Here is a 26,179-nt window from a genome sequence, read left to right as displayed (position 1 = left end):
GTTAATATCCACACTAAAAAACAATGCCAAGAATGTGAGAAATAATATTGCAAAGATAGAGTAAAAATTAAAGCTCATATCTGGAGTATATGTTAGAGGATGATGGAGTCATTGTACATTTATGTTCCTAACATGCTTGTGGTGAATGTTTTTTGATGTCAGTTACTATTGATATAGAGATAAGAGTGTTGTTGAAGCTGATGTAATAGAGTTCAAATTGCTGACATGTTTGTGATTGGAAAGGTTCCATTAGAGAGTTTATTCGTGTAGCTTCATTTGATGTGTCTTGTATGGTTACTAGACTAATTTAGTGATGGTTGAGTGTGATCTTGAGAATTTTCTTGTATATTGATGCAGGGTTGGATTTTGATAAGAAGATTGAATGTGTGGGTTGGTGTGTTGATTGATTTTGTATTGTAAAGATTGTCTTAGAGGACATGTATTCAAATATTTGATATATATGAGCAGGTTCTTATTGTGATTCTAGTGTAAAAATGGATGATATGTGGCTCACAAGTGTTTGTATTAAAAGATTATCGACCATGGCCAAGAACAAGAAGAAGATGTCCCAAAAGAAAGGTAGTACCAAACAAGTCAGAGAAGTTTCAAATTTAGGAGAGCCCATCTTCTTATTGCTTAATAATGGTGAAGAATTCAGAGGTTGTCCTTACACATTTAATGATGATGATACTCTTAAGGTTGATGGGTTTCAAGATGATAACTAATTAATTGATATTAATCTTTCAGATAGAAGCGGAGGTAATCCTTTTGGAGAATAAGTTAGTAACAATGGTGAGGAAAGGGAGAGAAAAATTGAAGATCAAACTCAACATTGAATATAGTACAAAGGCTCTCACTTGAAAAGAGAGTTTTTAGGAAACTGGTTCAAATTCTTGAAGAAACAGAGAAACTTTTCAAGAAATAAATTTCTTATTTGAAAACCCAACTATAGGAGGCAAGGAGAACTGAAGAGGAAGCGAGCAATCAGAAGAAGGAAACTAAAGAAAAATGTGAAGCTCTTATATTTGAAGAAATTTTTTAAGAGATGAATTAAAAAGGAGTGGATATAGTCCAAAAGCATCTACAAGCATATCAAGAAATGTTAGCAGCAATGCAAAAAATGAGAATCGTTACCAAGACCATCAATGTGAAAAAGGAGAATCATTAGATCCAACTTGTTTTATATATTTTCCACCTTCACCTTTGGATATTGCATATGGGTGGCAAGGACGAGTGAGGGAGGATCTTACAAGTGATTCTTTGAGTGCTAAAATATTTGTTGAGAAGATTAAAGAAATCCATATACAAGGGTATGGGACACTGCAAAATCCATAGGAAAAATATAGTTCTATCCGTGATCAACACAACACAGGGAATTCATTAAGGGTGAGAGAGAGTATGGTTATTGTTGAACAAGGAGAGGCTATAGGGTCTCGATAAAAAAATTAAGGCTCCACGATATGGTTCTTTTAAGACACTAGAAAAGGTGTGATATAATTCCAACAGACTCAATATACCCTGTACATGTGCATCTATTTAGTTGTGAATGTGGAGAATCTTGTAAGGCCACACCCTGGAGATCTATGAGCCTTGCATGCTAGATCAATAAGAGGAATACGCCGTACCTTCTCTAGAGGATTTAGGCACCACTTGTTTAGCAGAGTTAACTGAATATACAGTTTTATGGAAGAGGACTAGAATAATATGATATTGGCAGCATGACCTTTGGAAAATTGGGTTGAAAGTAAAACTTCTAGGCAAAGCTAAATGGTACAATCAAGAGAAGGTGGAGGAAAAAATTCATCACATCATTTGGTAGAAGCTTTTGGAGACCAAAACCTTCCCAAAATGGGGAGGTTTAATCCAAATCGATCATTATAATGTTTTCATCCATCTCTATGCTTTTAGAGTGGAAAAACTAGAGGAATCAGCTCACATGACCTGCTTTTACTAGCGGGTCCCCATTTGGAAAACTGAGGCCTAAAAACCTTCTAGGAGCATTTTGAGGCATCAAAATAAAAATACTCCCGGAGAAAAAAATTATCCTTAAGTGTTTCACCTTTTTCTCATATTCTACACAAATATTTCTTTTTAAAAACAAAAGAATCACCTGAATTAGAGTCTTTATGCAAAATTTATGTCACCCAGAAGTTGACCTTAATATTTCACCACCATAATTTGAGAGGATGTTATGCTAGCCCCCATTATTTGTGGAGAGGAGGCTAGCCACATGAATATGATGAAGGAGACTGTAGAAGAGTACATATTGTAACGCTCGCTAGGAGTTGAGGTAGCCAAACCTAACCGCTAGTAAGTTATTGGGTTGTGCTATAATCGGGATACTAGGATGGAAATGAGTTCCATTAATTTTCGAGGTCATCTTGTCCATAACTGAGAAAAAATAGTCAAGAGGGATAAGAGATAGAGCACAAAGAGAGGATTTTTTCACCATAGCATCCCACAATCTACAATCCATACTTCTTTTTACATGCAACCATTTTCAATTTACAGAAGTAGAGAAAAGCAGCCTCACTTAGCACTAAGTTTCACTAATAAGACTTGTGTGTCATGAATATAATTTAATAGTTCATAATGGTGAATATGCAAGGGAATCAAGGTAGAGGAGAGTCATCAAAAGGACCACATCCTCCAAGAACCTCATTTTCATCATCAAAGCTCTCATATTATGCTCTATAGAGGTAATTAATGAGACCTTAAGAGGGCACCAAAAAACTAATGTAGATCTAAAGCACCTTCCATGAGGGATGGGAAATCCTGAGGGATCGAAGGAACTTAATACAGGATCTCCAACTAAATACATTACTAGGGCACATCAAATTATTAAGCTCCCAAAATTTCCTAGACGTCATGCGAGCTAACAAGTAGAAGGCTCGTTGGAGTAAATGACAAGATGTTTCACACTAAGAGAGTATACTTCCAATTTGAAGGCTAATATTGAGATATTCCACCTCAAAGACAGTGATATTAATTCATATTATAATTAATAAAAAAAAAAGTACTATTCTAAAATTTTTAATCATAAAAAATATTCCATTAAGGTTACTACTTGTTAAATTACAAACAATTTATTTAGAAGAATACTCAAAATATGAATATTACACTAAAAGGAATCGATTAATGATAATTCATATTGGTAATCGTGATATTTTATAATGAATAAAATATTTTCATATTTACAAATATGAAATTTATAAATAATATTGTTAAGAATTAGTGGACATTTTATCTTCTTAATGTTTGAGAAATTTCTAAATAAAATATATTTATATAAATATAATTATTCTAATCAATATTATAATTAGAAAAATATCTGACAAGTTAGTATTATATTCAACGTGAGTTAATTTAAGCCAAGAAATATTACATTCAATGTGAGTAAATTTAAGTCTAGGATATGGTTATCGGTAGATAGTATTTTTTTTTCTCACATTCTCATTAATTTTATTGCAATGTTATTTGTTTTTTTTTAAAGAAAATAACATTTTAAATTTTATGGACCAATAAATATTTGCGGCTAAAAGATTATATTTATTTATTTTTTTATATTATTTTTAATATTTTATATTCATATTATAGATATGTTAATTTTGGATTCACATAGTTTCGAGATGAATGAAATCTTTCGAAATGAAAAACTATAACATTTTAAAAACGGTTTATAAGCAGAGAGTCGTAATTCTATGTGATTAATAGATCCATTGTCAAACAAGTATATATATATATATATATATGACAAAGTTAGTATTATATTCAACGTGAGTTAATTTAAGCCAAGCAATATTACATTCAATGTGAGTAAATTTAAGTCTAGGATATGGTTATGGGTAGATAGTCTTTTTTTTTTCTCACATTCTCATTAATTTTATTGCAATGTTATTTGTATTTTTAAGCAAATAACATTTTAAATTTTATGGACCAATAAATATTTGAGGCTAAAAGATTATATTTATTTATTTATTTATATTATTTTTAATATTTTATATTCATATTATAGATATGTTAGTTTTGGATCACATAGTTTCGAGATGAATGAAATCTTTCGAAATGAAAAAACTATAAAATTTTAAAAACGGTTTATAAGCAGAGAGTCGTAATTCTATGTGATTAATAGATCCATTGTTAAAATATATATATATATATAGGCACTAATCATGGAAAGAGTATGCCATCTCTTTCATATTGAGCAACATGATAACAAAATATTTTATTTATAACTATTTCTCATTGGTTTTATATAAAATATATCTTCACAAATATCTTGTTCCAAAATTATCTCGTTTTTACCTTTCCTATGGGTAGCAAGCACACAATCAGATCACAAATTTCATCTTGTCAGTTTGGACATGCTTAACCTACTTGTTAATCATGGCGTTTGGGGCCTTAAAGACACCACCTCTTTCAATTTGGCACTACTTCTAAAAAATATTATGAGTGGTTAGTAGTGATGTTGATGATGGAAAGACCACTCATCGTAGTGGTTCCCTAAGAAAGGGTAAAACAACCAAGTGGAAGTGTATGATCGACAAAACAAATGTTGACAATGGAAAGAGAAAACCAAGGCTCATCTGGCATAAATAGGCTGATAAAAATAGTAATCACAAAGGATATGGTTAGAATGGTTTCATTTTTACACAATCTTGAAATAAAGGAAAACTATGCTTTATATAAGTTTTCATGCCCCCATGATAATAAAGTGATTCTAGGGGCATGCCCCCCAAGCTTTATTTCATTCACCTAAGTAGACTACTAGTTACTAACAAGTGGATGGAATGAATGTTGATTTACGAGATCAAGTGAAAGACTCGACTGGGAATTTATGAGATCTACTGAAAGACTTAAATTAGAAAGGGAATAGTTTCATTTTTTAATTAGGTTGACACAAGAAAGTAACTATGCCCATATACCTTGTTTCATTTTTTAACAAGCTTGGCACAAGAAAAAGAACTCTGCTTTGAGATCTTGATTATGATCTGCAAAAGGCCATGACTTCCAAGAGGTTCTCATCATAAGGGAGAATAACATCCTACAAGGGATCAAAGGATCCAATGGATAAATCATATTCCAATTTTCTTAGTAAACCGTGGACTACATCACTTACTAGATCATCAGTAGTCTTGGGCATGGAACAGGTTGCAACGTAATTAATTTGTTGTGGGAGAGATACTGATTTCATATAAGGACCATTTAGGGGAGTTGTTTTATTTGGAGTCAAATTAGGACTAATGAATGATAGTTGGTACATGGTCACGATTCTTCCTTCATGCAGGAAACAAATCACACTAAAGAGTGAAGAGACAAGAGCTCCCACATCGTAAACGTAGTCAGAGCTACGAAGTAAATTAAAATCCAAAGGGACTTGGACTACCATCACATATTTATAGATAGCCTTTCATCCTAAAGAAATAAGCAACTGAGGAAAGATCCCTAACAGTTGACTAGTTCCTCTATTAAAAGCTAACATATTGTGGGTAACAGGCACAAGCCCCAGGGAACTGAAAACTTGCCAAGCAGTTAAGGACAAAATACTAATAGGCATGCTTTCTTCTATGATTTTGATGGGTACGAGAATATTATGATCATGTAGTATGATCTAGAGGGGCATGTAAGGAGGAACACAATATCCTTCTAGTCGACTCCAATGAAAGGAAGAGACCATACTACTTGGAGGGGGTGTTGTGGAAACAGGAGAACTACCCGCTTGTATTATGGGAATAGGAGAATTGCTCCCATGTGCTATGGGAACGCGATAATTTTCCCCCTGTGTCATTGGAATAGGAGGATTATCTCCCAATGTCATTAGAACGGGAGTATCTCCCTCGAGTTTATTGGAATATGAAGAAACAAGAAGAACCTGAGTGGTATGAGACTCACTCTCTACAGGAAAGGTACGATCAAATGAAGGTGGAATCAGGTAAACCATTTGCTGAAGCAATGGTTGGTAAAGAATGGACTCATGGGATTCACATTTACATAGAGTGGAATAACTAGAAACATATTCTAGTCAATCACTTCATTAACTAGTGTAGGTTTAGGGGAAAACTTTCAGTAGCTAGGTGGAAGTTGCAGTTGAGAAGCCATAAGCTTTTCTGACAGTTTTTAGGCTTCATCAATATAAGGAAAAAGTTGAAAAAGATGATTCCCTTCACAGAACCTATAGGGGACCTTAACTTTAACCTTCTTTCCGTGAACCTTATGATCACTAGTCAATGGATTGGCACCAGCATGATCTCTAGAAGCTAGAGAAAGGTTGATGTGAGCCTGTGGACCACACTTCTAATACTTTAGGAATACCAAGACAATCTTTAAGAAGGTGATCACCCGTACATAATATGCAAGGGAATTTAACTTTGTGGGCATGATTGGAAGGTTCCTCCATACTATTTACATCCATCGCAATGGTTTCTTGGTTTCCCCCCTTCTTATTTGTCTTCTTCTTCTTCTTACCTTTCTTCTTCTATTAGCCTATTGGTTTCTAGAATCAATAATTTCACTAGGAGATGAGGAAGAAAAGGATGAAGAAACAATAGGTGAAGAAGGAAAGGGGTCAACTTTAGAATCAACTTGAGCTTGATGTTGTTCAGGTGAAGGAGAACTGGGTTGATGAGAAGTTTGGACATTTGGAACCAAGGAGGTCGAAAACAACCAAACTGGTAAACAAATGGTAAATCCGGGAAGCGATAATGTTTCCATATAAGGAGCACCAATGTTTCCAAAAGAATGAAATGGACCAGGATTCCCATAAGAGGGGTTTTCTTGATTGGTAAACTCAGGAATTGTTTCCATTAGTCTCAACATAAGATCAACTAAGCACTTATTCCACGGAAAGGAGTTTGTTCCATAGTCAATTAATTGATTTTATAAATTAAAGACACAAAATAAAACAAAGGGGTAACTAGGCAAAATGATTTACCAAGCAACTGTGAACTAAAATATATCACTTTGGAGAACCAAGAATTTATGTATGGGTAGGCCATCTCCTCGAATGTTGTGTTCGGTGTATCACAGAATGCAAAGACGTTTACTTGGTTACCTATGGAAAGATAAAAACGTATAGGGGAATGCCAAAATATAACTGGAGGTACGTGGAAGGGTAGTCCAGAGTAGTGTTGTATAATGCATAATCATTTGATGAGAGAATTCCCTTATACTTATCATGCGTGGAGCATCTAATATACCCTAAGTGACATGGAGTACCATCTGATATACTTACGTAGGTGGAATGGGATATCACCCTTGGAATGTAACACTAATAAAGAACGACAACTCCTATGTTTAAATACATCTGACCACATATCTACCATAGACATCTATGTGTTTCATTAAGTTTCAAATTCTCCTTAGGTCAATTGAGTTAATTTTAGAAGTTTATCTTCAATTACGTTTCGATTTCAAGGCTAAAAACTCTATGTCACCTAAACACACCTATGATGCATCTAATATGACAAACAAAACTATTTTCGTTTTCCTTTTAACATTGAAAGGCCTCACTAAGTAGGGGAAGAAGAAATCAATAAAAAAAACCACAAATAAGTGACACTACAATCAATCTCCTCAACTTCACTATTCCAACCAAACTCAAAGCCCTATATGCAATGAAAATAATTATTTTTTTCTTTCCTTTTCTTTTAATGTTTCAAATGCAAAGAAACATATGAATGCAAATTGATCATTGAAGAAAAGAAACCACAAAGTCTTTAATTGTAATGTAAAAATCACTTTTCAAATTCAACAATAAATCTTTGCATACAAACGAGAATTGACAAGAAGAAAGAAAGAACAAAACAAACTATTATAAAATAGGTGATGACACTTGGAAGTGATTAACACTCATACACAATTTTTCAAAAATGAAAGAAAAACATGGAATTTCACACAAGGGATTGGATTTTAAAAGACGAATACACACTCCATGACACAAGGAGAACTAGTTGGAACAAAGAAAATTAGAGAGAAAAGCACAAAATGGAAATTGTTTCCATCAAATGGGGGTTAGTGCATGTGCTAAAAGGGCACCAGTGCTCTACATCACAGGTGCAGAGAAGGATGGGGAGGATTGCAATGCTCTGTATCCATACCAGGGGGAGCACTAATCAATATAAGGCCAAGTTTTGACACAAAAAATCAAATGAAGTTCAATGAAATGTATTCCTAAGGTTAATTTAGAACTAAGTGAGGCAATGAATGTTTGTTTAAGAGGTCAAACAAGTACAAGGTACAAGGAAACCACTAAGGGAATGAAACCATCCTTAGTGGAGTCACCAATTTGTTATGCAGAATTTACGACTGTAGGAAGAATATCTTCCCTAGACCTAGTGGACTTGTCTAGAAAAATAGAAAGGAAATAATATAAAGTCTCCCTTATAGAAATTGAAAAATGGCAAAGAGTTTTACTTGGAATCCATTGCAATATTTTATCTTCTCTTAACCTATAAGCCTTAATTGTAGCTCTGATTTCTATAATTAGAACGTGCGCATACAACTAGCATAAGCCAAAGATCTATGACATCTATGTAGCATTATCCAATTACTCTATTCAATGCATTAGAAAAGCATCAAAATATATGAATGCAAACATTACATCACATATATAGGAAAATGGTATACTCTTTGTATTAAAATGAATAGGAGAGAGTTTACAACCAAGAATAGTAGTTGATCTTGTAGAGGTCTCCCTAAGTTGACTTATCCTTCCTTATCATAAATCACACCTCAATCACCATAATGCATGAAGATAATGACTCTCTTAGATTTAAGGCAGTGGAATGAGGGCATGATCAGTCTCAAAAAGCCAACCCTAATGTTGTAGATGGTTGTAAATTTATAGGAGAGGGATGGTAGTTTAGCAATTCTTATCCATATACTAATCTAGGCTTGAGATCCACTTAAGACGGGAGGATGAAATCAAGGGATAAGAGGTGAAGTATCCAAGGTAGGATCAGATATGATTCAAACTAATTATCAAAGGTAAATGGTTAGAACAATTCCTCAAAGCTTCGTGATTATTTTTAATTTTCCTAAACTTCTAGAATCAATGCACCCTAAGAAAGGGACAAACTGCTACTAATTAGTGATGGTACAGAAGGAAGAAATGTGTTGTTGAATGTAGGTCCTTAAAGCGGAAGAGTCCATTGGGCCTTAAAAGCAATGATTTGGTGCAGTCAGGCCCATAAATTTAGGGATTTGGAAGAGTCATGCTCAGGAACTTGTGTAGGGATGATGACATTGTGTTCACGGATATGGATTGATTTTGTTTGCAAGCCTATTAACTGGATGCAACAAAATGACCTATAACACTCCTCTTTCATTTGGGAAGTGCATTATACCACACTATATAGAAGCTCAACCTATGTTATAATGAAATTTGCATGCTTTTTTACTTACGTTACCCTACTTTAACCCTTATGCTTGCAACCTTCTTTCACCATATTTCCATCTCAACTTTCGGATGTAACATGCAACCATGAGACACTGTGACACTCATAGGAAAATACATATGGGACAAATATAAGACATTGAAACATGATTGCAAGGTTAAATTAAGCACTAGTTGACATCAATGGAAAAATTAAATTGCTAACATGCTCCCCCATTGAAATTTAATGGCGACATGAAACCGATGTCTAAAGATAAGAAAAATACTCTCTCACCCTTTGACATTAATGGAAAAGGGAATACCCACATTTAACAACAATGCCAACAATGTGAGTGACAATATTGCAAATATAGAATGTAGATCAAATCTCATCTTTGGAGCATATGTTAGAGGATGATGGAATTGTTGTGTGTCGATGTGCGTAACATGCTTGTGGTGTATGTTTTGTGATGTTAATTATTGCTGATATGCAGATCAGAGTGTTGTTGGAGCTGCTGAAGTAGAGTTGAGATTACTAACGTGTTTATGATTACATGGATTCCATTAGAGAGTTTATTTTTGTAGCTTCCTTGGATGTATCATGTATGGTTTCTAGAGTAATTTTTTGATGGTTGAGTGTGATTTTGATATTGTTATTGTATGTTGCTACAAGGTTTGAGTTTGAGGAGAAGATTGATTTTCTAGGTTGGTGCATTGCTTGTGTTTGTATTGCATGGAATTCTTTGGAGGGAATGTATTCAATGTTTCATATATGAGCAAATTTTTATTGTGAATCCTTTATGAAAATGAACAAAATGTGGCTCAGAACTATTTCTATGAAGATATCATTCACCATGTTGAAGAACAAGAAGAAGATGTCTCAAAAGAAAAACAGTAGGAAACAAGTAAAAAAAAAAATCAAATTCAAAAGAACCCCTCTTCTTCTTCGTTAAGAATGGCTAAGAATTACCAGGTATTCCTTGTGCATGTAATGATTATGATGCTCTTGAGATTGATGGTTTTGAAGATGATAACCAATTGATGGAGATTAATATTTCAAATAGAAGTGGAGGTAACCCTTTTAGAGGATAAGCCAATAGTGATGGTGAGGAAAAGGAGACAACTATTGAATATCAAACTCAACATTGGCTATAGTGAAAAGGCTCTCACTTAAAAATAGATATTTGAAGAAATTGCTTCAAATTCTTTAAGAAAGAGACAAAATTTTCAAGCACAAAATTTCTGATTTGAAAAGCCAGCTGTGAAAGGTAAGGAGAACTGAAGAGGAAGCAAGCAATATGATGAAGGTCATTAAAGAAAAATGTGAAGCACTGAAATCTAAAGCAAATTCCGCAAGAGATGGTTTAAAAAGCAGTAAATCTAGTGCAAAAGTGTCTACAAGCAAATTAGTAAATAACAATGACAACGTCAAAAAGGAGAATCATCAGCAAGACCATCAAGATGAAAAACGAGAATCATTAGATCCGACTTGTTTAGGATATTTTCCACCTTCACCTTTGGATATTGCATATGGGAGCAAGGAGGAGTGAGGGAGGATCTTACAAGTGATTCCTTGAGGGTTGAATTTTTTTATGAGAATATCAACGAGATCCATATGCAAGGATATGATACACCACAAGAGCCATGGGAAAAGTATTATTCCAGGAAGGATCATAACAAAACGGACAATTCATTCAAGGTTGGAGACAATGGATCGTTATAGTTGAACTAGGAGAGGCTACAGGATACCGGTAAGAAAAGCAAGGCTCTGCAATATTGTTCTTTTAAGATAAGACGAAATGTGGGAGATAATTCCAATAGACTCAGTCTACCCCATCCACGTGCATCTATTTAGTTGTGAATGTGGAGAATCTTGTGCGACCATACCTTAAAGCTTTATAAGCCTGCCATGCTATATCAAGAAGAGGAATAATCCATACCTTCATTGGATGATTTTGTCCCCATATCCTTAGGCAAAGTTAACCAAAGATACAGTTTAGAGAAGAGGCCTATAATGGTATGAGAACAGAAAAATTACCTTCAAAAAATTAGGTTGAGAGGAACACTTCTAGGAAAATCTCAATGGTACACTCAAGAGAAGGTGGAGGAAAAATTTCTTCACCTCATTTGATAGAAGCTTTTGGAGACCAAAATTCTCCTAATATGGGGAGGTTTGATCCAAATCAGTCATTATATTGTTTTTCATCCATCTTTATTATTTTAGAGTGGAAAAATAAGGGGAATCAACTCACAGGAACATTTTTATTAACGAGACCCCATTTGGAAAATCTAGGTTTAGAAACCTTCCAAGAGAATTTTGAGGAAACAAATGAAAACATTTTGGGAGTAAAACTTTTCTCCTTAATTGTTGCACCATTTTTTCATATTCTACACAAATATTTCTCTTGAACAACAAAATAATCAGCTCAATTAGAGTCTTAATGCAAAATTTAAATCACTCTGAAGTTGACCTTCCTAGTTTCAGCACGATAATTTGGGAGAATGCCATGCCACCCCCCATTATTCATGGAGAAGAAGTTAGTCACATGATTATGATGAAGGGGACAATAGAAGATTCCATATTTTAACTATGTTTAGTAATTGAGTTAGTCAAACATGACCACTAGTAGGCTATTGGGTTGTGTTATAACTTGGCCATTAGGAGGAAAAGGGGTTTCATTCCTTTTTGCGTGCACTTATTCCATAGCTGAGCAAAAATATCCGAAAGGGATAAGAGATAGAACGCAAAGAGAAGATTTGTGCACAACAGTATCCCACGGGATACAAACCATACATTTTTTTACTTGCAACCATTTTCTATTTAGAGAAGTAGAGTAGAGCAGCCTCACCTTCTAGCTACATTTTTCTCCTGAAAGAGTTTACGAGGTCATATCTTGTGTCAAACCATGGTTTGTGAATTTTGATTTAACTAGTCTTTTTTTCTTGGCACTTTTAATTTTCATGCATACAAAATTAATTGGAATCTACATATTGAGAAATCTAAAGAGAAATAGAACCCTAAAGGTGTAGATTTTGGATTTTCAAGTATAGTTTTATCATACATGTTTTAACGAACTATCGAGTGGAATATCCACGAAAGTTTACAGATGAAATTAAATTTTGTGTATAATCATATAATAAATTCAAGTCTAATGATGGCTAAAATAAGGTTAATAGTCTATTTAATTAATTAAGGTTGTTGGAGGGGAGAGACTTGATGCTAGGAATACGTGTGATGGTGACTAACAACACATCATAAAACTTGATTAGTTAGAAAGGGAAATGTATTTAGTAGATCCATAAGGTTCCACTCATACTCAACATCACTTGTTTATGGGCATAATAAAAGGGAAACTTATACCTATCATTTTATAAGACTTGTGTGTCTTGTAGATAATTGAATAGTTCATAATGGTAAGAATGCGAGGGAATAAAGGAAGAGGAGATTCATCAAAATTACCACCTCCTCCAAGAGCCCCATTCTCATCACCAGAGCTACCTCTCATATTGTGCTCCCTAGAGGTAATCAATGAAACTTTAAGAGGGCACCAAAGAACTGAAGGGGAAGTAGAGCACTGTTATAGACATTTTTGGGCACTGCAACCCCAAGCATAAAATGTCCATAAACCAAGGGCTCCTAAGTCCCTAAAAGTGTTGTTCTAAACCCTAAAGGAACAAGGTCAACTGATTACAGCTTCTCCGAGAAGTTCTCCATGAAAAACTGCTCAGAACTGGTCAAAACAGGATCATTTCACCTGCTCCATAGGCAAAGTGCATTGCATCTCACCTAAATACACTATGTTGGTGCGTTGCATTTCAAAAATCCCTTCTATGGGGTGCGATGGGTGAGAAGTGACAAATGGGAGTGTCAATCCACGAGGTGGTGAGGCATGGAATCTTCCAGAAACTTCTCATGTGACACTTGCCTCTCTGATTTCGACCAAGGATGAGTAAGAGATCATCAATATCCAAGTGGAAGCATGAACTATCAGAGGGAAGACACTAATCAAATCACAAGCTGACTCATCTCCCTTACAGATATATATATATATATATATATATATATATATATATATATATATATGGATCCCTCGTCCCAGAGATCGAAAGGCTGGAATTTTACATCTTGTAAGGAATTGTTGTTGGTTTCTTGAGGCAAAATCATAGTGTTGGGTGATCTAAGATTTGCATGAGGTGAAGAAGGGCTTACTTGCTGAGAGGATGATGCTGGGTCAGAACAACTGGTTGTAACTCTCTTGGCTCTTTCTTGATTATCAATAAAAGTTATTCAAGTTTTCCTCCATACTCTTGTGTCGTTTATGTTTTATGCATCTGTATGGTCAATTTACATCTGATCCTAGATTGTTTATGATAATAGATCCATGTTCTTATTTAATGTTATGATACTTTGATTCTATAGGTACTCTGTGAAGTTGGGTGTACAAGGAAGCAAGTAGCAAAGGACTATCAGAAGAGAGAGGAATCGAACTAGGAGCCAAGCGCAAGACAGAGGTTGGTCTTGTTTATTCTTCTCTCATCTATCTTTCATAAAGGAAAATGAAAGTAGTTTTACTTTGTTTCTTTCTAAGGTAGCTACCACACCTTAGTGGGATTAGCAGTTCTGCATAGACACTTTTCCCTGTAACAAAATGGCGACTTCTTTGGGGAGGGACTAGGTCGTTTGTTTATCTACATTTTTGTTTACTTTATAAACTTACAGACGGAGCCTGAAGTTGAGCCAGGTAGCTTTCGAACTACATTTGCTATGCAAATGCAAAGTAGACAAATGTTGCTTCAGTCAATCTCCGGGTTTTGTTTATGAATTAAACAACTGATTTACAAAATCTTTAATTGCCCTTGTGGTGGCTCTAGTAACCTCCTTAGATCTACCCCTGTTGTTGATTTACTGATTACCACTTGCTCGTCCAAAATCCCTGAACTGAATTGCAAACTGTGACCCGGAACCCAAGCAAAATCTCGTCTCTAGCCCAACGCAGTCTCTGTTCTATGAATCTGAGATTCAACGCACTTCCCGAGTGTAGTAGGTGCACTGCATTTCCAGTTCACTCTGTTACAGGTGCGCTGATCAGACTAGGCATTGTTCCTCAATTTTGGTTTCTGTGTTCATTCTTTTCAGTTCTATTCATGAATTTTGCTGCCTGTAGTTAGTATACCTCTGTTTGAAACCCCTTTCCTTGCTGATATTCCACCTCCATTGTGCAAAGAATTGTAAATGTTTTTGTGTATTTGTTGAGTCATTTTCAGTTCTCCTTTGCAAAAAAGTAACGTAATTGTACTGTCATTTCTTGATTTGAAAGTGTCGCAAGTGTCATTTTCAGTCATAGAAGAGAGTCTGATTGCTCTTCATAGTCAATTACTCTATTACTATTGTATTTGATCTGAATTAGTAGTCTTTCTAGTGTCGAAAGCAAGTCTTCATTTTGAATTTGAAAAGAAACTTGTTAGTAATTGTCACTTGAAAGTAATTCAGATTTACGCATTAGCTTTCTTTTTATCATTCACATATTAAGAAGGCTGAAAACAAATACATGCATGTGCATTTGAATTTAGGTTGTTTGATTGGTTTAATTTAGGACAGTGCATATAGTGTGTGCTCTTTGCTCTCTGTGAAATAATATTGTCTCTCTTTCCTTAGTAGCTAGGATTTTCATTGCACAAAGAAGATAAAAGATTGTTTATCATCTTAGATTGCATTTTAGGAATTGTACATCTACATCATGGGGTGAACCTGAAAGGAAAATTTCTCAAGCAAGATCAACTATAAAATAAATTTAATGAATCTAACAACGCTTTGGAACTTAACGCACAACATCTAGAAGTCTAGGCTAGAGACATATAACGGCGTCGTAAAGCCTGGTAACTATTGTTCTCACTGTTGGTTGGGTGATTCCTCCACTTTGAGATGATAAGTGCCAGTACGGACTTGTGCTCCCACGTACGATCGAGTATATTTTGGGAGACCACAATAGGCTTAATCATTTATCCATAGGAAGCCGTGTCTGCCACCCTATCGATCGCAATGCACTGAACACAGCATTCGGGAAGATTGACTGCCATACTGTAAAAAGTATTCTGCAGTTTTGCGATTGGTTTGGTAATCCCTCTACCTAGATTTCCAGAGCAGTCCCTTCCATTCCTTTTCAGACTCCTTAACGGAAAAGGTCCATCCGAGCACTTGTCACTTCAGGCTCATTAAAAATCGAAGGCGACTATAGTCATCTTTTGTTTTTTCTCGACTCTTTAAAATTGAAAAAACAAGTTGTGTCAAAAGCATTTAAAATTCATCTAATTCGGAAACATACTTCCCCTTTATTTTTAGTTGGTCAAGTAATCTGCAATCGTGGAAGAAATTCAATTGAAACCCCGTCGTTCGCAGAGGATTACGAGTCAACCATCTTTGTCTCTGGAATCGAAACTATTACGGACAAAGTGAACTCGTTTAATCGGTTCCAAATCTCCTGGTAAAGTTAGAACAAGTGTTCCAGCAACATCAGAGACTCCGGTTACTCCAAACATTTCTGGTATCCCTGCCTTTACAAGAGAAGTTCAGCAGCCACCGAAGGACAATAGTATTGATCCTAGTCTAAGGGTAAACACTTGTGTCACTGAACCAGTTCCATCTACAACCGGTTCGGAGAGTGTTGTTCCCCAAACATCTGTCGCTGCAGATTCCATACCTTCTTCGGCACCAGAAATATTCTACGGACCTGATTGTCTACCTCTTCCACCTGGTCTGATTGCTATATAAGAGATTGTGGAGGATCCTCCATCTAGTACTCCATCACAATTTGGGGTCGAGATCACTCTGTATCCTTCTTCATCAGAAATTAGTCTACCGCCAGTGGAAGCTCCTGTAGAATCACTAGGTAATCTTTTGGATAGACTAGAAATGTCTAAACAACTGTCAACATCTAGGACTATGTCGTCCGACACAGTGACAGCAGAACTTCATGCTATCACTCCAACAATGTTTGCTGGTATGCCATCTGTCCCAACTAGCTCTCATTCGTTAGAAGGAGCCCACTCAGGCGCTATTTCGACAGTATGGTCCGTTCCTGTTTGTTCATCTAGAATAGTATCCAGAAACTCTTATGTTGAGTCTCAACAAATTAATCCTTTGGGATGTCAATTTGGGCAGTCCGGTCCTCAAGGGCAAACCATTCCTTTAAGTACCGGATTACCGCCATATGGGGGGCAGTATACCCTTTCATTTTCCCCTCCAGGAGGACAGCCATACGGGACTTCACAACAAAATTCAGGTTATGCTGGAATTACATCTAGCGGTTGGGTACCGATACTACCTCAACAACCAAGAGTTGTATATTCGATGCAACAATGTTTACCTATGTCAAATATGCCAACTACGCCAGCTATTGTGACGGTGTCGCAAGTACAAGTGCTACCTGTTGTATGCCAACCTCAGGTTTCTCAGGTTGTAATGCGATAGCCTCTTGACCCTACGACTCAACCACAATCGCCGACCGGTGGAATTACACAAGTCCAAACGGATACAATTACCCCTCTTCTTGGTCAAACAGTTAGTATCGGACAACAGCACATGGCTTCACAACCATGGCTTGTGCAGTACCAACAACCACAATTCCAGCAAGTATACCAAGGATCTGAGCAACAAATCTTTGCAAATAGTGGGTAGCCGTATATTCAAAACGGTCAAAATCAACCATTCTACAATGGTCATGCCCACCAACCTTACCAAAGTTACCAGCATCAAATGCATTATGGTGGTATGCAAAGACCAACTACTCAGGCAATCCCATCTTATCCTGGATATGCTGCACCTAACCTGAATCAACAGTTACCCTTCGTGGCAACTTTAGAGTTACCTGATTTCAATCGGTTAACAAATGATCCAATCGCTTACGCCCCTTGGTGGCCACCGATTCCGCATAAACTTCCATCAGATATTCCTAAATTTAATGGAAATCTGTGTGAATATCCGTCGAATCATGTGATGACCTTTCATCTGTGGTGTTCATCAAACACCCTAAATGATGATTTGATTAGGCTTCGCCTTTTTCAGAGGACGTTAATTGGTCCGACAGCAAAATGGTATATCGAATTACCCAGAGATTCGTTTGACAACTTCAGTACCCTAGCCACAACCTTTTTAACCCATTTTCAGTTACCGATAAGGTACGAAATGGGAACGGAACTTCTTACCAATTTCAAACAAACAACGGCTACTCACATATCTGATCATATACATGAGTGGCAACGTCATCGTAGAATGGTAAAAACGTATGTTCCTGATCAGCTTTTAGCTGAATGGTTTATTAAGTCATTATTGCCTTCTATTATAGAAGATGTGGCAAAAGGGGAGTCATCACTGAAGAGCAAGTCATTGCTCGTGCACAATATTTAGACTTGATTTATACTCAGTCTGGCACGCTCTATGATAAAATACCTGACGCTCCCAGATCATAATTTTCGATCCCCCCTCCTCCTAAACCAAATAATGACTCTCATGCCGGCGATGGCGTGATAGGTGCAACAGACAGAAAATTGACAAAGGATACATCTAAAAAGGCCCGTAATATTTCCAGTCAAAATGAAAAAGAGGAACTTCTTGCCTCGGAAGTAAATGTCGTCTCGACAGATAAATGCAAAGAAACCAAGCAACCAGGGGGCAAGAAGAAAGGCAAAGCGAAGAAGAAGAAACATGAAGAATCATCACCTGAAAAATATTCTACAAACCCTTCTGGAAATAGGAAACCAAGTCGTCCATGCTTTATATGCGATGAGGATCATTGGACCGCAGATTGTCCACACAGAGCTAAGCTTAAAAAATTCTTCAAGAATTCAAAAACCTCGGCAGTATTAACTGATCCGTTTCCAAATCCAGGAAAAAATCTGGTTGACAGTGGAAATGCTTCCCCATCTCAAGTGTTGATGTTTTCGATTTCCAAACAGCAAAATGATCCTTTTATATTGACAAGGAACAAATGTTACGGGAATCCACAGCTGTCGAACAACAAGGATAAAGAAACCTAGTAGTTCGACAACAACTTCGACAGAAGTTGTGCTGCCCATCATTCCTGAGTTGACAATAAAATCGTTAAAGGGAGTAGTACACAAGTCGACATTTAATCCTCATGCTAGAGCAGCACAACATTATAATATAGTGGAAGATTTGGCCCAATCGCCATCCGCTATGTCGACACTTGAGGTACTGGAAAATTGCACATCCAAAAAGCAGGCTTTATTATCAGCCATCAGTGGGATAGACCCAAAGGATTCCAATCTTGTATCCTTTGATCATAAAGGATATGATCCTCAATTACCAGCTCAACTAGCTTTCCTCGTTCAAGTGAAACCCCTCAACAAAACTGTTCATCGAACGATTATTGATGAGGGGGCATCTACATGTATTATGTCGATGAGTTGCTAGAAAACTTTAGGATCTCTTACCTTGTCACGATCTTCGATGACATTAAAAGCATTTAACGGATGAACATATACCCCATATGGTATTCTAAGTAACTTGAAGGTTGAACTAGGAGGGAAAACAGTAGAAATAGATGTTGAAGTAATTGAAGGAAACCTCGATTACAACATCCTACTAGGAAGACCATGGATATATGCTATGGCTGCTGTTGTGTCGACCTATTTTAGGAAGATTGCATTTCCCTTTCAAGGAGGGATTACAATCATCGATCAACAAACCTTCCTCCCCAATGGTTCTCAAGTTACAGGAAGCATTCCAATGATCCATGGAAGCCCCCATTCGCTTGAAAATATTGGAGTAGGCCTACTAAAAGACCCTATATTAATGGAAACTCTTGCCCTTCCGCCTCCAATCAATTTGGTGAAAGTAGTGTCGGTAGGAACTTGCAACATGATATCTTCGATTAAAAAGATCTCAGAAAATGATATCAACATGGATCATGCGCAGGTATTGCCTCCAAGCCCAACAAAAATATTGTAGCAATCAATGTTCCTAGCATGGGAGGCAAACCCAAATCAACGCTCACCAAGCGTTTGGATAGATAGGTCTAAGCAATATGGCACCCCTTCAGATCCTTGGTCGCGAGTGCATGTCACCGACGAAGGAATTGTTCAATCAATGGTAATTGAAGGGGCACCATGGGAAGATTACCACCATCGTTCCCTTCTTTCGGATTGTGAAGAAGATACTCCTGATGACCTTTATCATCCTTCAGTTTTTTATTTTCTATCAAATACTGTAAACTTGGTGGATTCCGAGTGAAACTTGTCCAACATTGAAGAGACTATCGCCATAAATATCTCGACCAAAACAAATTTTCTAGAGAATATTTATGTTGGCAAATGTTGTGCTCCTTCAGAACTGGAAATATATAACGCTCTTTTTCATGAATTCAGAGATGTCTTTGCTTGGTCATATAATGAAATGCCAGACATTGACTCGAGTATCATTGAACACGAAATCAAGATGTATCCAGTTGTCAAACCAGTACGACAACGAATACGGCAGGTGCACCCCAAGAAAGCCGCTGCCATCAAGGCAGAAGTTGAAAAACTTCTCCATGCTGGTTTCATTTACCCGGTTCATCTAACTGATTGGGTATCGAATATTGTCCCTATTATGAAAAAACAAGGAACAATTAGAGTGTGCATCGATTATAGGGATGTAAATCAAGCTTGTCCAAAAGACAACTACCCTACACCCATCATTGACCAGATAATTGATGAATGCGCCGGATGTGAAATGTTTTCATTTATGAATGGATTCTCCAGGTATAATCAAATAAATATCCTCCCACAGGACTAGTCAAAGACTGCATTTATTTGTCCATGGGGGACATTCGCATATCAAAAATTACCCTTTGGTTTAAAGAACGTAGGGGCAACATTTCAGAGGGCAATGAATTATGCCTTCCATGACATCAAAAACATCGTTCAGCCGTATCTCAACGACCTTCTGGCTCATTCGTGAAAGCGGACTGATCATCCACAGCATTTAAGAGCGATATTTCTACGTTGCCTACACTACAAGATACGACTCAATCCACACAAATGTGTGTTCTATGTCAGTTCTGGTCGTTTACTTGGCTTTGTAGTCTCTAAAGACAGGATTCGTCTCAACCCATGTAAGGTTCAGGCAATCATAAATTTGCCTCCACCTTCGAATTTTCTTCAGATTCAGAAACTCCAAGGAAAAGCAAACTTTCTGAGGAGGTTCATTCCAAATTACACGGAACTTGCTAAAGGTTATACACGTCTTTTGAAAAAGGAAGTACCCTTCGTCGGGGATCAGGTTGCGGAAGCTTCCTTTGATGCTTTAAAAGAATCCCTAATGAAAGTATCATTAATGTATGCTCCTGATTATCAAAAAGACTTTAACATGTATCTGGCTGCAGTGGATACAACCATCACAATGGTTTTAGTTCAAGAAGACAATGGAACTGAACATCCTATATATTATTTAAGTAAGAACTTAAATGATACAGAAAGCAAATATTCTTATGTTGCAAAGCTAGTGCTCACAGCTGTTCAAGCGATACAGAGATTTCGACACTATGTCCTATTTCGAAAAACTACCATTCTATCAGATTGCAACCCCATGACTTATATATTGTCGCGACAGTTGATGGGGGCCAAATATTCAAAATGGATAGCAATTCTACAAGAGTTTGATCTAGAATTTGTAAAATCCAAGTCAAAGAAAGCTCTAGTTTTCGCAGAATTATTATGCAATCTCCCATCATCGTCCAACGATGAAACATTCAAAGAAACGATCGTGGACGAAAATTTGTTTCTGATATCTTCAAACAATCCATGGTATGGAGATATAATCATTTATCTCCAAATCCAAAAGTATAGGCCCAATACCTCCTGCTCCGAACAAAAATGTATTCGATACCAATCAAAAGACTACATGATCGTCGGTGATACACTTTACCATCGTGGTGTCGATACAATTTTACGGAGGTGCCTCACCCATGAGGAGGCTGAAAAAGTCTTGAATGATTTCCATTCAGGCGCGTGTGGAGGGCATCAATCTGGTTACACTACAGCACAAAATTTTTTACGAGCAGGATACTTCTAGCCAACAATGTTCAAAGATTGCATAACCGCAGTCAGAAGTTGCCATACCTGTCAAATTTTTGATAGCAAAACCAGAAGACCACCCGCACCTCTGCAGCCAATAGTTTCTGTTGGGCCATTCGCCAAATGGGGCATCGATTTCATGACATGTAACCCCACCTCGACCGGGGGGCATGGGTATATCATAGTCGCAGTTGACTATTTTACCAAATGGGCCGAGGCGATGCCTACATTAGATAATACTAGTGAAATAGCTGCCCTCTTCTTTTTCAATCATGTAGTCGCCAGATTCGGCATCCCACAAGCTATAGTCACAGATCATGGGTCGCATTTTCGCAATCACATGATGGTCGAATTAGTTGCCAAATTAGGGTTGTCTCACAACAGCTCTACTCCATATTACCGACAAGCCAACAGACAAGTTGAAGCAATCAACAAGGTCCTAAAGCGCATGCTGAAAAGGATGATTGGAGTTCACAAAAGAAGTTGGAACCTAATCCTGTACTCAGCCTTGTGGGCTTACCGAACATTGGTAAGGAATGCAACCGGGTTTACACCTTTCCAACTGGTGTATGGCCTAGAAGTAGTCTTACCAATCCAGTGTGAAATCTCATCCCTCAAACTCGCAATTGACCTTCTCCCTGGGACTTCAGAAGAGGAGGCTCGTTTCTTAGAACTAATCCAATTGGATGAAACCCATCGTGATGTCGCTTTGGCTAATGAAGCCCATAAGAAACGAGTTAAGGCGCAGTTCGACAAGAATGTCAAACCTCATGTCTTCTCAGAAGGTGACTTGGTCTTGCTTTATGACCAAGAATCCGATAAATTGAGGGTAGGTAAATTGAAGTCTTTATGTATGAGCCCTATATTGTTAAGCGAGTGTTAGCAAAAGGAGCCTACGAGTTAATGGATTATGACGGCATTCCACTGGCACAACCTCGTAATGGGTTGTACCTTAAGCATTACTATGCGTGATTCAGTATAGTAACCTATATGCTTTTGTTATGTTTTTGTTTTCGCTAAAGTATTTGTTTTGGTCAAGTAATCCACTTTTTACATTTATTGCAGATGTCAAACCTATTGGAGTCATGTGTTGGATATGCCAATGGAGTGAGTCGTAGTTTGCAGAACCTATCGTCTGTGGCCTGGGCCATTTTTTATCCAAGCGGTGAGTTAGTAAGTCTCAGAGGGGTAGGTATTGGTCGATCAACGAATAACATCGCTGAATATAGCGTATTGCTAGAACTTCTCTCTGATACCATCACACATGGCATACTCCGACTGATTGTCAGGCTAGACTCACAACTCGTCATACTACAACTCACTCGTATCTACTCTGTCCGAAATCCAGCTATTTATCACATGTTCCTAAGGGTTAAGATTTTGGAAAGGAAATTTGATTTTATTCAATATCAGCATATTTCCAGGAGCTTAAACACATTAACTGACTCATTGGAAAATTATGTGTTAGATAGACATTTGCAACATTTATAAAAAGAAGCATATCATCAATATTTGCATCAGGATCATGCAACTTAACCAAAATAAAACTCCGAAAATCAAAAATATATATATATATATATATATATATATATATATATATATATATATATATATATATATATATATATATATATATAGATATATATATATATATATATATATATAACTATTTATGGTTTACACATAATGTTTTGTAACCAAGACAAAATTGGTCAAATGACCCAAAAAGCAAAACGCTATGGGGCACCCTAGTCTAATGATGCTTGTGATAACAAGTCACAGCCTATACGATCATGCGTAAGAGCCTAGTCCATTGTCTTGGCACACCAGTAGTATGTCGCTGCAACCTCAAAGGCAGCTCGTTAGTCGTCACATCTGGAATACCGAGAGTGAGGCCCTCGACCTGATCCTGTAATGCTGTGAGAGTCTCGGCCACATCGAGGTCGCGAAGGATAGCCCTTCCAACAACCTCTCCTGCTGGGGCGACAGCTGGCACTCTTAGGCGTACTACTGGCCGAACAAGACTGACATCTACATGAACACATGAGTTTTGATTAGTCTTGACAGAATAAAGCACAAGGACATTATAAAAGAAAAACGATAAACAGGAATATGGTCAAAGAATTTACCGATGGAACCCCACTGTTCGCCAGCCGGCAGTACCAAATCTGGGTCACCTTGGAAGTCTGTTATGAAACCAGCTCAAGAAAAGATAGAAAAGATAGATCGACGGCTTAGAATTCAGCCTCTTCGAGGGGGCAACCTCCTTTACATTACATAAATGAACAATTATTCGATGATACAAATGACAAAATATCCTTTCTATATATAGGAGTCTAAGGAGTCACAATATAATCCAACCGACCTAACAATAATAATATAAAGCCACAAAAATAACAATAGAGGGATTCTATGGGGCACAGAAATAACAATATGGGGGTAATAGGGGCACAACAATATAAATAAGGGGTATAACTACAATAGTAATGGGGTAATCACTAGTATTATAAGGACCCAACATGCCCCTCTCCTTCAAAAAAGTGTTGTTCTCAACGCTTGAGTAGTTCTGGATACTTCTGCATAAAATTCTCATCCTCCCACGTGGAACCTTCAGTGGATAAGTTCTTCCACTTGACAAGATACTCTGAAATTGATCGATTTCGTAGCTGTCGAGTTCTTGTTTCTGTGACTGCTTCTGGTTCCAATATAATTTTTCCTTCCTCGTCAAGTTTTGGCAATATTGTTTGAATTGGGAGCTTGTCGCCTATAACCTTCTTTAAACATGAAACATGGAAAACTGGCTGTAATCGAGAAGCAGCAAGAAGCTCCAATTTGTAGGCCATAGTACCAATCTTTTGCAACACCTTGTACGGACCATAATACTTTGGTGATAATTTAGTATCCTTCTTAGCCTGCTTTAGGGACATTTGCTTATATGGTTGTAGCCGTAGGAATACCCAATCACCTACATCAAAACTTCTTTCACTGCGATGTTGATCTGCCTGTTGTTTCATTCTATTTTGTGCCAACACGAGGTTATCCTTTAAGAGTTGGAGGACTTGTTGTTGATGTTCGATGTGATGTTCCACTGTCTGAACCTTAGAATTTTCTCTTAAATATGATGTGATGGATGGTGGTTGATACCCATAAAGTGCCATAAATGGGGTCATTTTTGTTGCTGTATGGAAGGAAGTGTTATACCACCATTCAGCCAGACGCAACCATTTGACCCATTGTGTCTGTTTATCAGATACAAAGCAACGAAGATATCCTTCCAAACATTTGTTTACTATCTCAGTTTTCCCATCAGATTGAGGATGATAAGATGAGCTATGAGCTAACTGAGTACCAAGACAAGAAAATAATTCCGTCCAAAAATTTCCAGTGAAAATGGGATCTTTGTCACTTACAATAATCTTTGGGTTTCCATGTAACTTTTGAACTGTTTCCATAAATGCAGTAGAAACTGTACTGGCTTTAAATGGATGTGATAATGCACAAAAGTGTGCATACTTGGTAAGTCTATCAACTACCACCATGATGACACTCTTTCCCTCATACTTGGGTAAACCTCTGATAAAATCCATTAAAACCTCCTCCCAACGTTGGCTTGGAATGGATAAATGTTGTAATAGACCCGGTGTCTTAATTGTTTCAACTTTATTTTGTTGGCAACCCAAACATTCCGCCACAAACTTTTGAATATCCGATTTAAGGCCATCCCAAAAAAATTCCTTCTTAACCCTGTGGTAAGTTTTTAAAAATCCTGAGTGCCCTCCTAAGGGAGAAGTGTGCAATTCCATAAGAATCTTTTGTTTTAGCTAGGAATTCTTACAGAGGTATAAGCGATCTTTGTACCATAACGAATCATTTTGCCAGCTAAATGTATCAGAAGTACTGGAATCTTGTTGTAGCTTTTGAATAAGTGCCCACACTTCTTCGTCATTCTTCCATTCCTCCTTTGCTTTGTTTATCCAATCTGGTTGGATAATAAAAATGGCACACAACAATGCTTCCACATCCTCATCCTTTCTTGAGAGCGCATCTGCCACCACATTTTGCTTCCCTTTTTTGTAGATGATTTCAAATTCATAACCCAACATCTTTGTGACCCACTTTTGTTGCTCTTCAGAGGATAATCTTTGTTCTAAAAAGTATTTAAGGCTATCATGATCCGTTTTTACCTTGAAGTGTCTTCCCATTAGGTAGGGTCGCCATTTCTTAAATGCATGGAGTATTGCCAACATTTCCTTCTCATAAATAGCTTTGCTTAAAAACTTTCCCTTGATTGGACGACTTTCAAAAGTAATGGGTCTTTCATCTTGCATTAGAACAGCACCAATTCCATTTCCTGAAGCATCACATTCCACAATAAAGGTTTTTGTGAAGTTCGGTGTAGCTAAGACCGGTGCTTGGCACATTGCCTCTTTAAGATGTTCAAAGGCCTTTGTTGCTTCCGGAGTCCATGAAAATGAATCTTTCTTCAATAATGTTGTTAGAGGTGCTGCTATTCTCCCATAATTCTTAACAAACTTGTGATAATACCCTATCAACCTAAGAAATCCTCGCAGATGCTTTATGGATGTGGGGATTTTCCATTCCTTAATGGCTTTAATTTTGCTAGGGTCTAGCTTAACCCCTTCATGAGATACAATATTACCCAAATATTCTACCTCCTGGACTCCAAAGAAACATTTGGATCTTTTTGCATATAATTGTTTCTCCTCCAATAGT

Source organism: Pinus tabuliformis, chromosome 4_1 (genome assembly GCF_031772625.1).
Source record: "Pinus tabuliformis cultivar Carrire ecotype Pingquan chromosome 4_1, CPIR1, whole genome shotgun sequence".
Classification (NCBI taxonomy): domain Eukaryota; kingdom Viridiplantae; phylum Streptophyta; class Pinopsida; order Pinales; family Pinaceae; genus Pinus; species Pinus tabuliformis.
Note: the sequence above shows the minus strand (reverse complement) of the source record.